The following is a 14,366-nucleotide window of genomic DNA, read 5'->3' on the forward strand; positions in this document are numbered from 1 at the left end:
CTGCTGCAGGGAAAGTTAACATCCCAGCCACACCCAGTACACTAAGCAGCACAGCCTGTAACACTTTCAGATACAGAACCCTTGGTCCTTGGATATCTTCAAGAATGCACAAAGTGTTGTCTGGTGAGTTCCTCTTCAGTTAGCAGCAGTTTAGAGATGGTTTGGACACATGGGTGTATCTCACCTAAGCCATCCAAGCTTTATTTCCAATAAATAAATAAATAATGGAACCAATGAGTAAATCAGGGTAGTTGGACCAAATGATGTAGACTGACATATTTCTATACAGTGCTGAGTGCATTTGAATTTCCCCACCAAGAAACCTAATTTGTGCGCTCTACTTGAGCTGTCATATACAGAATGTAGGTGATAAGTAGAGCAGGTCCACTGAGTGAAATGGGATCCTTTCTGGAAAAAGTTCATCATTTCTGTTGTAAAAACTGATGTCACCATATATTTTTGGCAGAAGTAATATGTTTTTACACAAGATAAATAACTGTCCCCAAACATTGACATTTGCTATTATTTATCTCTGTAGCCAAATGTTTTCCAAGAAAAGCCAACAGTGCTTGATCCTTGCCCCAAGGAACTTACAAACTGATCTATAATTACTAAGAAATGGAAAACTCCAGCAATTACTAATTTTGTTCTAGAGGCACTTTATAGTCCCCAGAGATCTTCAAAAAAGGAGGAAATGAGGATTAGAAAATGGTTAATCCTTAATTGGCAAATGTTTATTTCTTTAAGTACATTTGTGTGTGTGTGTGTGTGTGTGTGTGTGTGTGTTGCAAAATGATAAAATAATTCCTCCACACATTTAGCTATTAACAAACAGTGCAGAGGAAAAGGATCTGGGGGTGCTGATTGATGCTTGCCTGAACATGAGACAGCAGTGTGCCCAGATGGCCAAGAAGGCAAATGACACCCTGGCTTGTATCAGGAATTGTGTAGCCAGCAGGAGCAGGGAGGTGATCATTTCCCTGTACTCTGCTCTGGTGAGGCCGCACCTGGAGTGTTGTGTTCAGCTTTGGGCCCCTCACTACCAGAAGGACATCGAGGCCCTGGAGCGTGTCCAGAGAAGGGCTATGAAGCTGGTGAAGAGTCTGGAGCACAAGTCGTGTGAGGAGCGGCTGAGGGAACTGCGCTTGTTTAGTCTGGAGAAGAGGAGGCTCAGGGGCGACCTTATTGCTGTCTGCAACTACCTGAAAGGAAGGTGTGGGGAGCTTGGGATCGGCCTCTTCTCACAGGTAACTAGTGAGAGGACTAGAGGGAATGGCCTCAAGCTGTACCAGGAGAGGTTCAGGTTGGAAATTAGGAGACATTTCTTCTCAGAAAGAGCAGTCAGGCATTGGAACAGCTTGCCCAGGGAGGTGGTGGAATCACCATCCCTGGGGGTGTTTAAGGAACGGTTGGGCCTGGTGCTTAGGGACATGACTCAGTGGGTGACATTGGTGGCAGGGAGACGGTTGGACCAGATGACATGGAAGGTCTTTTCCAACCTTAATGATTCAATGATTCTATGATACTATATGTTTTATTTATTTATTTATTTATTTATTTCCCAGCTAGAGCATATCTTGCCCCTCCTATGAAGAACTAAGTACATTCTAATTGCTAGCATACCTATAACCATTATGGAGTCTTCCTTATTTTCAGAAAACACAGAGCAAGAGAAGCATAGAAGTGCCTGGCCTCATACACCTCACTGTGCTCTTATCCCACTGGCAGAGAGTGAAGTCTGTGACACATTTAGGTCTGCAAGGATCATTTGAGATACCCATGGCACTTCCCTAATGAAATTGTAGGGAAAAAAAAAATAAAAAAAAAAAAAAAAAGGGGAGGGGGGGACACAGAAAAAACATTCAGGTTTTAAAATTTAGCATAGCAAACCTTTGTAGAGGTTCTAACTAAATGGATACAGAATCTGGGGTTATATCTCAACGTTAATTAAGTCACATGCTTGTGACAGAAATAAACGTCCTGTGGTGATAAATAGTTGCTTTTTTTGCATCAGAGGGAAAGTTTGCTTTCCCAATATATGTGATAACCTTCCAAACAAATGTAGGAATATGCTGAAGTTTGAGAATAAAATACAGCAAAATAACCCAAAACAGGTGCTCTGAATATACTGAATTATGTTTTATGATTATTGATAATTGATGTGTAGATCTCATTGTACTTACACTGCACAAAACACTACCCATCACCAAATATGTCATTAGAGAAGACTAGAAAAACAATTTATTTTCTTCTGAATGACCACAAAGGAACACAATTCTGTAAATTAAGTAAGTAGTTTTCTCTAAATAAGGAGGTCACACTGAGTTGCCTCTCTTCTCCTCTTTTCTCATTATTTTTCTTTTTCTACCTGCTCATCACATAACAATTTAAAAATAAAATAAAATGTAAATTCAGTCAAGCTCTTGATTACCATGGCTGTGATATTTTAAACAAAGATGTGGGATAGTGTAAAACAAAGACACGAGTGATATTGTGATACAGAAGACTGACATCATAGGTTGAGAGTTTTTCAAGGGAAAACGTAAAAGTTGATGGAAATTTGGATTCCTTCATGACAAGAAAATTTAAATATAGTGAACTAGGTTTCAGTAATATGTGAAATGAAAACACAGTATGAAGCAACACAGGCAAGGTGAAAACTGATGATTGAAGAAATTACAAGAATCTCCCTTATTTTAGAACAGGAAGCTTGGCTCATGACGTCATGAGCAATTTACTCATCCCTATATATTGATATATTGATCTGTTACTTTGTTTTATTTATTCTGGCAATAAATCAGTGTATCTCAAATGACTGAAACAGCCTAGGATCTCATTTACTGCTACTGCTTGTTCATGTAAAATTGCTGGTTTAGCAAATGGATAAAGCAAGTTTTATCTCCATTCTGTAAATAAGGAAGTCAGGCACAAAAATCTGAAATGAGCTTATAGAGCTGCCAAAGGCCTAATAGAAGCTTATTGTTATAATTTAACCTATTTTTATCTATCAGAATACAAAATACTTTTATTACATTCACTTTTTTCTTTTTTCTTTTTTTTTTGAATTTTGGTAGTAGTTGTCCATAGAACTTCAATCTCTTTAAAATCAGACATTTATTGTAACCTTATTATCAATCAATATGTTCCAAATGCTAGTCAGTTCACTCTAAATCACGACAAACTTATTCTTCAGCAATAGTAACCTAGTATTTGTATGCCCTACATTCGGTGCCTCCCCTCCCTGAGGACTTTAAATTACCTTTTCTAAGTATTTTCCTGAGTAAACCATCTTCATCTCTGGTGGCAAGATTTCTGACACATTGTCATTCTCCTTATTCCACATGTATATTTGATGGATGAAATCTGGTGGAGACGACTTGCTCTACAATGCTTCTGTGGCTTCCCTCTTGCATTCCCACAGCATGTGCCAGGTGGCCCTAGCAAAGGTGCTTTTGTGCCTTTGGCTCCTGTACTTTTCTTATTAAAATGACCTCTGCATCTTCCAGCAAAGTGAAGATAAAATTGTTTCAAAAGGTATAAATAACAGTTAAATAATACAATACAGAAAAATGCCTGTCCCTTGACTTGTCTGCCTTCAGTGCCTGGATATTTTTTCATGAATTTCACATGTACATGATTTTATGCCTGGTTCAATCACAGTGTTCTCAGATGTTAAGTACAAGCAAATATTCTAATAATTTATTTTTGTTTGATACTACATTTATAAGATATCAGAAACTATATCATTTATTTCCTCTGAGTTCATTTCCTCTTGCTTATGTACATGATCATTCCTTCCTGGCCACTGCCAAAGCATGTCAGGGAAAGTCAAGCTCCCTGTTGACTAATGTGGGAGTCTAGACAACCAGCTGAGGTTTGGACACCTACTTGTACAGGAAGTTTGGTGAAATTAACTGAATTTAAGGGTTTGATTCAGTTGCCAAAATGTATATGTGCCTCGGAGTACTTGAAATACCAGTGGCAGGGCTGGCAAATGTCCCTTGGGGGTTCCCTAGAGTGTCAGAAATAATTATGTTGGCACATATGATATGAACCTTCTGGAGTGGTAGCTTGAGGTCAGGAGTGATGTTTCAAACATTTTTCTCTATGTCTGGGCATTCCTAGTCTATGTACTCACTGAGTTAGAGGTGTGATTCCTTTGACCAAATATTAGCATTTACTTTAGGATGGGATGACTTATACTACAAACAATATTGTCTTTATTGACTGGCTCTCCTTTGAGTGGAAGGGAAGTCAAGGGAGACTTGCGGAGTACTACACTGTAGTTGTCCAAATTAAGCCAGTCAAATGAATCCCACTCTCAGCATTTTATGCATTAGAATCTTGGATGTAGAGAAATAATACTCTTCAGGTGAAAAAAAAAAAAAAAAAAAAAAAAAAAAAGATAATCATGTGTGGTATTCTGAGCGTATAGCTTGCTATTTATTTTTAATTCTCAGTCCCATTTCCTCCAAATGTCAGTTGAATTTCTATGATTCTTGAGTGTGCTTAGGCATCTACTTTGCTATACAGGCTCATAATTCCCTATTAGTCTTGTGAGCTAATAAATAAATAAATAAATAAATAGATGGCTGTGCAGTATGAGACTTGGTGCCTAAATGCTCTTCATTCCTGACAGTGTGTGCCCACCTGTTTTTTATAGAGGCTATTCCTTTCTTCAAAAGCATTAATTCCCCTTTTCTTGTTATCAAATGCAAGATTAATGTAACCTTTTCAATGGACTTTAATAGAAACTTGGTAAGGTGTGGGTAACGTATATAGGATGTTTCCTAAACAGTGTATGAGTGGACATTTTGGCACATCTCTGAATTATTGCTTGATTACAGATTGATCTATTTTAGAAGATAAAAAGAAAATCATTTATCGTGCAGTGCATTTGTACTTACAATGCCCTAAATTAGGCAGAGTGGTATCTTTAGATGTTTATGTCCTTTTTCTGTAAGAATTTATATACAGATGGGCATGGGTCTTACTGCGCATGACCAGCAAACATCCAGGTTCTGTTTTACAAATCACAGCAGATGTTAATGCAGGGTAGTCAAGGCCTTTGAGATACGAGGATTTGAGTGGATTACCACAGTTGTAAAAGTCCAAAAGCAAGTAGTCACTCACTGTGCAAACTGGACACATCTGTATTTTGAAGTCAGAGCATTTATACTCTAACAAAGAAATGTAGTATATTAATGACTAAGTTTGTGATATAGTTACTATAGGGAGACAGAGAGGCACTGTATGGACACAAATTACATGCATATACATACATTAAAAAAATAATGTGGTCACATATATATAGATACACTGCACACATGCTCTTGAATATCTGTTTTTTAGACAATACAATTAAATTCCTGATTTGCAAGCCTGACCACAGTTCCTCTTCCATATAGTTTATGGATGCTGCCTCTAAGCAGGATTGCATTTTAAATAATAAACAGTAACTTTACTAGCTAAAGCACATTAATTTTTACATTATCTATTTTAAGCAAGTAGGCATATACAATTTACACTTTTACTAATAGATTATGATTTTCTCTAAGAAGTGTTATGCAAAGATTACTCTGTGACAGATCAGCTGTGTTTATGGTATAAATTAGTGTGAGTGTTGTTAGCCATTGTAATTATACACCTCTGAAAGAGAAAATTGGGTACATTATAAGAAATGGGTTTTAACACATGATCCACTTGCATATTGCTAGCAATCCTATTTTTACATCTTTTTAACAAAGAACTTTTTGGACGAGAGAAGAGTGATTTAGGAGGTTGATAAAAGTAATGTCTGCTGTTAAAAATGTTTTAAGGTACTTATTATAGAACTGCACAAATCTAATAAATTTCCGATCATATAACTAATGATACTGCTACTGAGAGAGGAATTCTGAGTACGTTGATTAACTTCTTCAAGACACTATGGGACTATAGGCCATTACACTGAATTGTTATTTGTTCTAGGAGTAAGTTCATTGTTTATATTGTGACTGTGCAAAAACTGAAGTAATATGCTGTGTGACTTGCACTCCTCTGTTAGCTGATTATTTAGCTCTTATAATCACTGGATCATAGTAACCTGCTCCAGGCTGGGTATATAGCATCTTAAAATCATAAATATCTCTTGAGTATTTGAAGGTGTTTCTTGCACTTCCTGCATCTGCTCCAAATTAAAAAAAAAAAAAAAAAAAAAAAAAAAAGCCTTATTAACACAGCAGTGGTCCCGTTTATCATCACTTGACTTTTTACACTCAATATCAGAAGGAGAGCTCAGAATTCTTTTTTTTTTATATATATATTCTATTTTATTTATTTTTATTTTATTTTATTTTTATTTATTTATTTATTTATTCTCATTAATAACCACTCAATAAACTATGCTTTAGGTATTATCATACTTTTCTTTTAATTTCTGATCAGGTCTGCAGTAGAAGAAACTTTGAGACCACAATCAATTCTGGAAAATCTGGAGTGAAGATAAAATTTTTCTAACAAATAGACGTTTGGCTTAGACACAACAGCACTTACAGGATGATGTAAACACAAGTGTGATAGGTTTTGCATTAAGCTGACCAGCTGCCTCAGCTTCAAAAAAATTATCTAGAGAAGAAAATGCAGCTGAAACTTAGGTAAACACATCTAGTGCTTTTGCTCTTCTGCACACACTAAAAACTGTCTTCCTTTAAAAACTGTATTTCTTTCATTCTTTCCCACCACATCTGAAATTATAATCACTATTTGATCCATTGCTAAGAAAAAACAGGGTACTTTCCCTTATCAAAAATAAATATCCATTTTTAAAGTCATGTAGATTATTTTCTTTTTACCCAAATCCTTAATAATAATATATCTTTATTTTTTTGTTGTTGTTAAAAAAAAAAAAAAAATTATCCTCTGCAAAAGTCCTATCAGACTTCACCTGTGCAAATTTTCACAGTGAGTGTTGGCAGAAGGTTGTAGACATCTCACTAAGATATTATTTTGTGAGAATAGCAGTGAAGGTGCTAAATGTTGTACTATAAAAACAAGTAAAAAGAACATATGATAGTGCCAACGTGATTAACTAGCACAGAACATTTTAATGGTTTTGTACGAAATGCTGGTAAGCTAATTCCATTCTATAACAAGAACTAGCAATGGGAATATTATGTATTAACATAAATTCAAGGCTGGAACTAGCATGCATATATTCCATTAAATGCATATACATGCTTTTCAAATCATTGAAAGATCTTCTAAAAATCTGCTTAAGATCCAGTCACGTCCACCAAGGGAATGCACAAAACAAAGCTGTAATACTTGTCTCCAAAGTACCCCATTTCCTAAAGCTTTGTTCATTTCAAATGGTCGATTCACCGATATGCTTTTCTTTCAACACACTCTGTTGTGGACTCAGCATCTTTGTCACAGATGGTCGTAATGGATCTGAATATAAGATGCAGACCACATAATTTCATAGGACTACTGAAAGCTGAGTGAAACTTCCATCTGTAGACCATTAAATACTGACTTCACTGAAACTAATGGTGAAATTCCTATTAGCATTAGGAAAGCTGGAATTTCAACTTCCATAGATAAAAAGACATTTTGATGCTTAATTCTTAGACTAATCTATATTTGAGGTATAATGATTGAGAGGTCTGGACAATTTGTTTTGATTATTTGTTCTTTGCTTGCAGTAATGGGTCTCCAAAGCATGGGTTATGTTCAAGCCATTTTATGAGACGTTTTGATGGGTTTGAGGGTGTATTAACTCAACGCACACGCTGGCTTCTCATAGAAGTGCATTTCAGACTAGTTTTAGAGTGAACTAGATGCGTTGAGGGAGATAGGAATCTGAAGAATACCCTAAAAATTCAATGCTCAAGTTTATATTTCCCAAAGTGGGCCCTACAGTTCTGTTACTGACTAGTTTTACATGCCTCATTTGCTATTGTACAGATTTCACAGGGAAAAATAAATAAATAAATAAGGCTTATAATCAAATTCAAACACAATCCCAGCTCCTATCACAATTTAGTAATGTTGTCCTAAGTATTAGCTTTCATTAAAAAATAAAATATTTTTATTGTTATTATTATTTTTATTTATTGTGCTGAATATAAAAAATGCAGCAACATCTGCTGAAGTGACAAATAAACTGTAGCTCACAGAGGTGTGAAGTACCCTAATTACTCTTAATAAGTTAATATTTCTCTGATATATGTTGCCCAGGAGGTACTACCCACATATTTTGCTGGGGAATGAGAATATCAGGCTCCCACTGCTAAATATATACCATGATTTTTATGAGATTGTCCTGAAGGTAGATCAAGGGCAAACTCTCTCTTCTTTCAGATATTTCCCAGTTGACTTAAAGATGGCACAGAACAAACTGTATAAAGGTAAAGAAATATGTTACATAGACATGGAATGTGTCATGGACAAAGCCCATGGACGAAAATGGTACAGAGACTGGTTTGGGCATTTACCTAAAGTATTTAATCTTGTACCAATAAACTGCTAATGTTAATATTCCCTTATGATTATTAAGCAAAGTACTATTAGAAATCCCCCATCAAATCCAACGACACTAGAGATTTTTACAGAAAAATAAAAATGACCCTTTTGCAAAATAGCTAAACATTTTGACTTTTTTTTTTTTTTTTTTCTTTTGTGGGTTACCGTGTCAAAAATGTGGGTTTATAGAAGTCCTACAATGATCCCAAGAAAATAAGTTTTAGTAGTCACAGAGTTCATCCTTAATATTTGTCATTAATCGATGTATACCAATTTGTAACACAGATGATCAATAACCAGTGTTCAAAAGGCTAACAGAGGTTAACCACTGATCTCTCTTAATTATGTGTCATTTATTAACTCACAGTCATGAAATGAAACTTGTAAGCTTATGTGTTTTCTCTGTTCTCGAAAAATTGCTTCTCATAATAAGTGAATGTGATGAATTCTGCTACTGAACAAGACATTGTCTGTTATATGATAGCTGCAGCTAGGAGAGATGCTGGAAACTGAGGGAGGCAGAGACAAACAGTATAATATAGTGATACAGATTGGAGAAAATGGAGACAAGCAGGCTGATGAGACCAGGTTTAAGGATGAGGTAGAAGACTGGGATGTGTACAGCTTGTGCCTGGGACTATTCTGATATTTTTATTTGCTGCTAAGAAAAATTAAACTGAGAAAAGCTGGTTCATTTGCAGATTTGGCATTACTTAAAGCAAATAGTGTGCTCTTGTTGGCAGGACTACTTTTTTTTTTTTTTTTTCCTTGAAGTTTTGTAAAGTGCCAGGAAGCCTACTGAAGATTAGCAGATAAGTTTCTCTTGGAAGTCGCAGGCTATCCTTCACTCCCTGTAAAGATTTCATATATATAAGGATTATACGATGTCCACGTCTTTTTTAAATGGTAATCATTTAATCACTCTTTTATTGTGTCACTATCACTAAAAGCTATTTTCAAGTCGTTGTCTGTCTCCTGAACTATGATATTTTCCTAAACAAACAAACAAAAACAAAAAAAAAAAATCCACAACAAAAAAAAAAAAAACAATGAGATGTGAAAATTAAAATTAGCAATTATGGGTTACAACTAAGCGTGTAACCTAGTAACCTCAGGAAAAAGAGAAGAGGAAAGAAAAAACGTCCTCTGTCTTGAGCTACCAATTCACTCATGGAGATGTCAGATTCACTTTGAATTGTAAAGCAGCTTCTGCCCATAACTGAGTGTTGCTAGCACAGCTGCAAAGTTGTCTGAATTTGGGCAACAAGCTCTGAATACCTGGAGCACTTCTGGTATCTAAATTAGTGCATGAGATAAAACTGTCCTCATCTAGTCTGACTTCATGCCATCCAGTATGTTTTCAATAGTAATGGCAGGTGTTTTTTTTTCAGTGTAAGTACTTCCATGAATATTTATTTTTAGGCTGCATGTAGAACTGGCATTGACATGGTCGGACAACTCTCTAATGCCATGAACTACAGCCAAATTCAATTTTTTCCCTGTGTTTTTCTTACTTTGAGTCCTGAGTAAAATTCTTATAAATTTCTTCACAGACAGGATGCCACCTGCCTTGATATTTTCTTTAATGTTATGAATTAATGAGTTTTTATTTTCCCTTTAATCCCCTAGTTTTATTTTGGGGTGTTTTATAAATTACAAAGAAATACTGAGTAGTGGAATAGAAGATCATATATAAAGATTATAAAGATCTGATACCTCAAATTAAGAGAAATAAAACACTTGAAGGTTACCAGTCAAAAGTTATTTAGGACATTGTGATCAAGTATATATCTATTACTACTATTTTTTAAAATATATTAAATATTTCACAAAGACCTTAAAAAGACAAAAATGAAGATATTTGGGTTTTATCTGAGTTTGGCTAAAGTTTTTAGAGTCAGATTTCAACATTTGAAGAGCCAATATATTTGCTTAAACAAATTTTTATAAAGGAAAATGAATGTTCAAACCTTTCTTTAGGAGGTAGATTCTGCACAGGCAGTCATTTAGAAACACAATGAAAAGAAAAATCGAAAATATCAGGGATTAATAGATGCAGACTAGTAGTTGGGCTGCCATATTAATGTACTTGGTAGTTCATCTTCAAGACAATTATGGTTTGAAAAATAGTAATTAAAACTCACTACCCTTGAGAATTCATAGATACCAAAAATGTATTTTGTGAGTAGGAGTCAGAAAGGATGATATCACAAAAATGCAAATAGGCAAAATAACCTGGCTCTTAATGAGAGACTATATATTATTGAGGACAAAAGTAGTCCTGTGTTTTCAATCCAGATCTAGGCAGCAGAAGATACGAGCTTGCTGTTTGAATCTGCAAAATGTCTGTAGTATTTTGTGTTGCTTTCCTTTGTGCTTCTAAGACATCCATTGCTCCAGAGCACCAGCTGTCACTTGCTGATAGTCTGATGCATTTTTTGCATTATTAGGAACTAAATGCTAAATGTCATGATTCAAGATTTGCTATTGTATCTGTCTCAGAGACCTAAACCCCGGAAATAATGCAATCCTCAAATGTGAGCTTTTAGAAACTGAGGTCATTTAAGAAAGCTACGTTTTATGGGGCGTTTTTTTTTTTTTTTTTTTTTTTTTTTTTTTTTTTTTTTTTTTTTTTTCCCAGTGAGAGGCTGTTGAAATGAAGCATATTTCCTTCCAAAGAAATCCTACCAAAGCAAAGTTACAGTATGGCTCACTTTTAAATTTCACAGTAAAGTAGCACTTAAGGCTTATTGCAGTGCATTAGATTTAAAACCAATTAAGTACAATGCTAAATCAGTGTAAACTACATTTCTGAATTTATCTACAATATAATGAATAACATCTGCATCTGCAAAGAAAAGATTTATACTGAGCAGAAAAACAAAACGTGTTGACAATTTGAACAGTTTTCATTACCTTATGTCATGTCTTCATTATTTGGTAAAGCTTTACTGTAATCCTTCATTGTTAGATCGGTAAAAGGGGGGGGAAAAACACCACCCAAATCACAATGCACTTACGTTGATTCTTCCTCAGTTCATTTCCTCTTCTCAGCTAAGGTGCATCTTATTTACCACAATTTACCTTTTCCAATTAGAAATCTATTCAGCATTTGAGAAGGATCACCTTTCTTGAAGAGTGTTGGAGGAGCAAATATTATCTTCTGACCTCTGATGGACATTTCTAGTACTGCCCTCTCCAGAAAACTGACATTCAGAAAGAACAGCCTGTTTAACTTATCTTTCCATGAGAAAGGCAGGAAGTTTGACAGAGGGAACTGGAAAACTCCAGTGCTCTTTAAGGGACCAAATACCACCTTCAGGAACGGAAGGAGCTTCTTCACTAAGTCTGCCTGAAGTGTGACCTTAAATAACTCATATACTGGTCTGGACAAGGTTTGTAGAAATCTATTGTGCAGGATTTAATCTTAAAACTTGTTTTCTTATAATTCTCCACTCATAAAATAAGGTATACTTTATATACATGTGTTGTAAAACTGTTATCTTTAAGAGGCTCCTTATTATGGACACATACAGCCATACTGGGTCTGGCTGGGATGTTAACTTTCCCTGCAGCAGCCCATACAGTGCTGTGCTCTGCACTTGTAGCTAGAACAGCAGTGGTATCACACCGGTGTTGTGTCTGCTGCTGAGCAGTGCTGGCACAGCATCAGCACTCTCTCTGACCCTCCTAGGGAGTGGGCCAAAAAGTGAGAAAGAAACATCACCAGGGCAGCCGACCTAAACCAACCAAAGGGATATTCCATACCATATGATGTCACACTCAGCAATAAAAGGTGGAAAAAGGAAGAAGAGGGGAAGGGTGGGCTCTCGTTGCAAAAACATCTGTCCTCCTTCCGAACACTGGCTTTGGGGCCACAGGGCATTGAGGCCCTGCTTCAAGGACGCAGTCAAGCATTGCTCATTTGTGGGAAGTAGAGAGTAATTTTTTTCCTCTGCACTTCCACATGGCCTTTACTTGTTTTGTTTTTCCCTTTCCCCCTCCCTTTTCCCCTTTCCTTTTTTTTTCCCTTGAATTAAATTGTTTAATTAATAATAATAATAATAATATATTATTATTATTATTATTTTATTTTAATTATATGATCTTTGTCTCTACCTGTGAGTTGTTCTTTCCTTTACTTCTTCCCCTGCTCATCTAAGGAGGGGGAGTGAGAGAGCGGTTGTGGTGTTCAGCTGCCTAGTACGGTAAAATCACCACAGTCCTTTTTGGCGCCCAATGTGGGACTCAAAGGGTTGAGATAACAATAGAATTGATTAACACTTTTACAACTAACATACTTATTTGCTAGTCACCATGTTCAGTGTCCTGTTAATACTGGCTTGTTTGATCATGTGTCATGCAATCCGTGTCATATTCTCCTTTCTCCTCTATATCTGATCCGAGAATGTGCTGCAATCTGTGATTATTTATTTATTTATTTATTTATTTATTTATTTTTCATCTGGAAGTCAGTTTATGAATAATCTCAGGAATGATACCTCCTCCTTATTTCACAGTGGGCTAATTACTACAGTTTTTGAGTATTTTGAATATCCATGTGTAACCCATATATTGTTATTTCTAATTCTGCATAACAGGTTTCCCCTTCTCTCTAAGATTAGTCGATTATTTAGAAAGCTTACCCAGGAATCTGTCCCAAAACAGTCTTGTGGAGGGTGGCAAGGTGTGTGGGAGGATATAGGCAGGTACCTGTCATGGGTGTCTCCTCCAATAGTTTTGAACTTCACCCCTGAACAAGTTAAAATCCTAAAAACCTGATAGAATGTTTGAGAGTCGTATGCCCTGACCCTGACAATTCTGGAGAATGACAGTTTGCAGCATTGTGCTGGGTCCTGGCTTATTCCTATCAAACACTGTTTAACATCATCCAGCACCTTGAAAAGAGGGTGAAAGTCTCTGAATCTGATGACCAAATAACACATACTGTGGCTGACCCAGAGGAACAACGGACTATGGTATCAGTCCAGTAAAACCACCACAGTGACTTACAGGCAAGACAGAGATTTCTGGTCTGCTCCTAACAGCAGGCATCTGAACATGTCACCACAGCCTACTGATTCATAATACCAGAGTGAGTCACAGAGGTTACTGGGCATCTCTCGGACCTTGACAGTGAAAGGGACACGTTCATGAGTTCCACTCTGAAAACTTTCTCCACTCCTTACTGTGTGAGAAAATGGAGCCCTGGTTCAGGAACTGTGTCAGATAGCTGGATTTGAAGTACTCTTTAGTAGCTCTTTCACAGAAACTGCCAGGTTTCCAAAATAGCAGTGGCTCTCTAGAAGCCTGTCTGTGGAAATGCCTTATTGGAAAGCCAGGTGGATGGTTCATCAAGGGCATCAGGGCCCAGTACGGCCCCCAGTGATGCACTGCCCATGTCACAGCAGGCAGGGGGTGCCCCATGTCACAAAGGGCGGGGACGGCCTTGGCCCCGGAATGCTGGCCCCAGTGGCCACGCAGGCTGCGATGGCTGCCGGTGCTGACAGGGAGGCTGCTCAGCTGCCTGCTCCTGCTGCTCCAGCCTCAGCTCTGGACACAACGAGAGGAACTCAGCTCCTCTCTCCTCTCTCTCCAGGCCCTCACCTCAAATGGCTCTCAACGCCCTCCAGGACTCTGACTGAACTAAACCACTGCACACTCCTGGCCTCTCCTTTCCAGCACTGTGCCAGACAATTGTCCACACCCTACAAAACAGGTAAGATCTCCCCAACCCACACCCCACCGTGGTCTCATAGCAAGCAGGACAGTGCCACACTTGGACCAGGACGGCAGTGACCGCTCCATCAGGATGACGGGACACGGACAGCCTCGGTGAGACGCTAGAGAGTTTTGGGCAG

General features: G+C 37.1%; 2 long non-coding RNA genes across 2 annotated transcripts in view; one reads left to right on the forward strand and one right to left on the reverse strand.

The window, feature by feature from the left end:
- The first annotated feature begins 2,050 nt into the window (after positions 1 to 2,050).
- Positions 2,051 to 14,366, forward strand: part of LOC118163185 — a 15,810-nt gene continuing 3,494 nt past the window's right edge. The window contains exons 1-2 of the long non-coding RNA XR_004748897.1: positions 2,051 to 2,279; positions 2,457 to 2,458. This is a non-coding gene — a long non-coding RNA (uncharacterized LOC118163185). The remainder of the gene's footprint in view (positions 2,280 to 2,456; positions 2,459 to 14,366) is intronic.
- The window catches only part of LOC118163182, a 19,437-nt gene continuing 7,380 nt past the window's right edge, over positions 2,310 to 14,366 (reverse strand). The window contains exon 3 of the long non-coding RNA XR_004748895.1: positions 2,310 to 2,320. This is a non-coding gene — a long non-coding RNA (uncharacterized LOC118163182). The remainder of the gene's footprint in view (positions 2,321 to 14,366) is intronic.

This window comes from Oxyura jamaicensis, chromosome 2, assembly GCF_011077185.1.
Source record: "Oxyura jamaicensis isolate SHBP4307 breed ruddy duck chromosome 2, BPBGC_Ojam_1.0, whole genome shotgun sequence".
NCBI classification, from domain to species: domain Eukaryota; kingdom Metazoa; phylum Chordata; class Aves; order Anseriformes; family Anatidae; genus Oxyura; species Oxyura jamaicensis.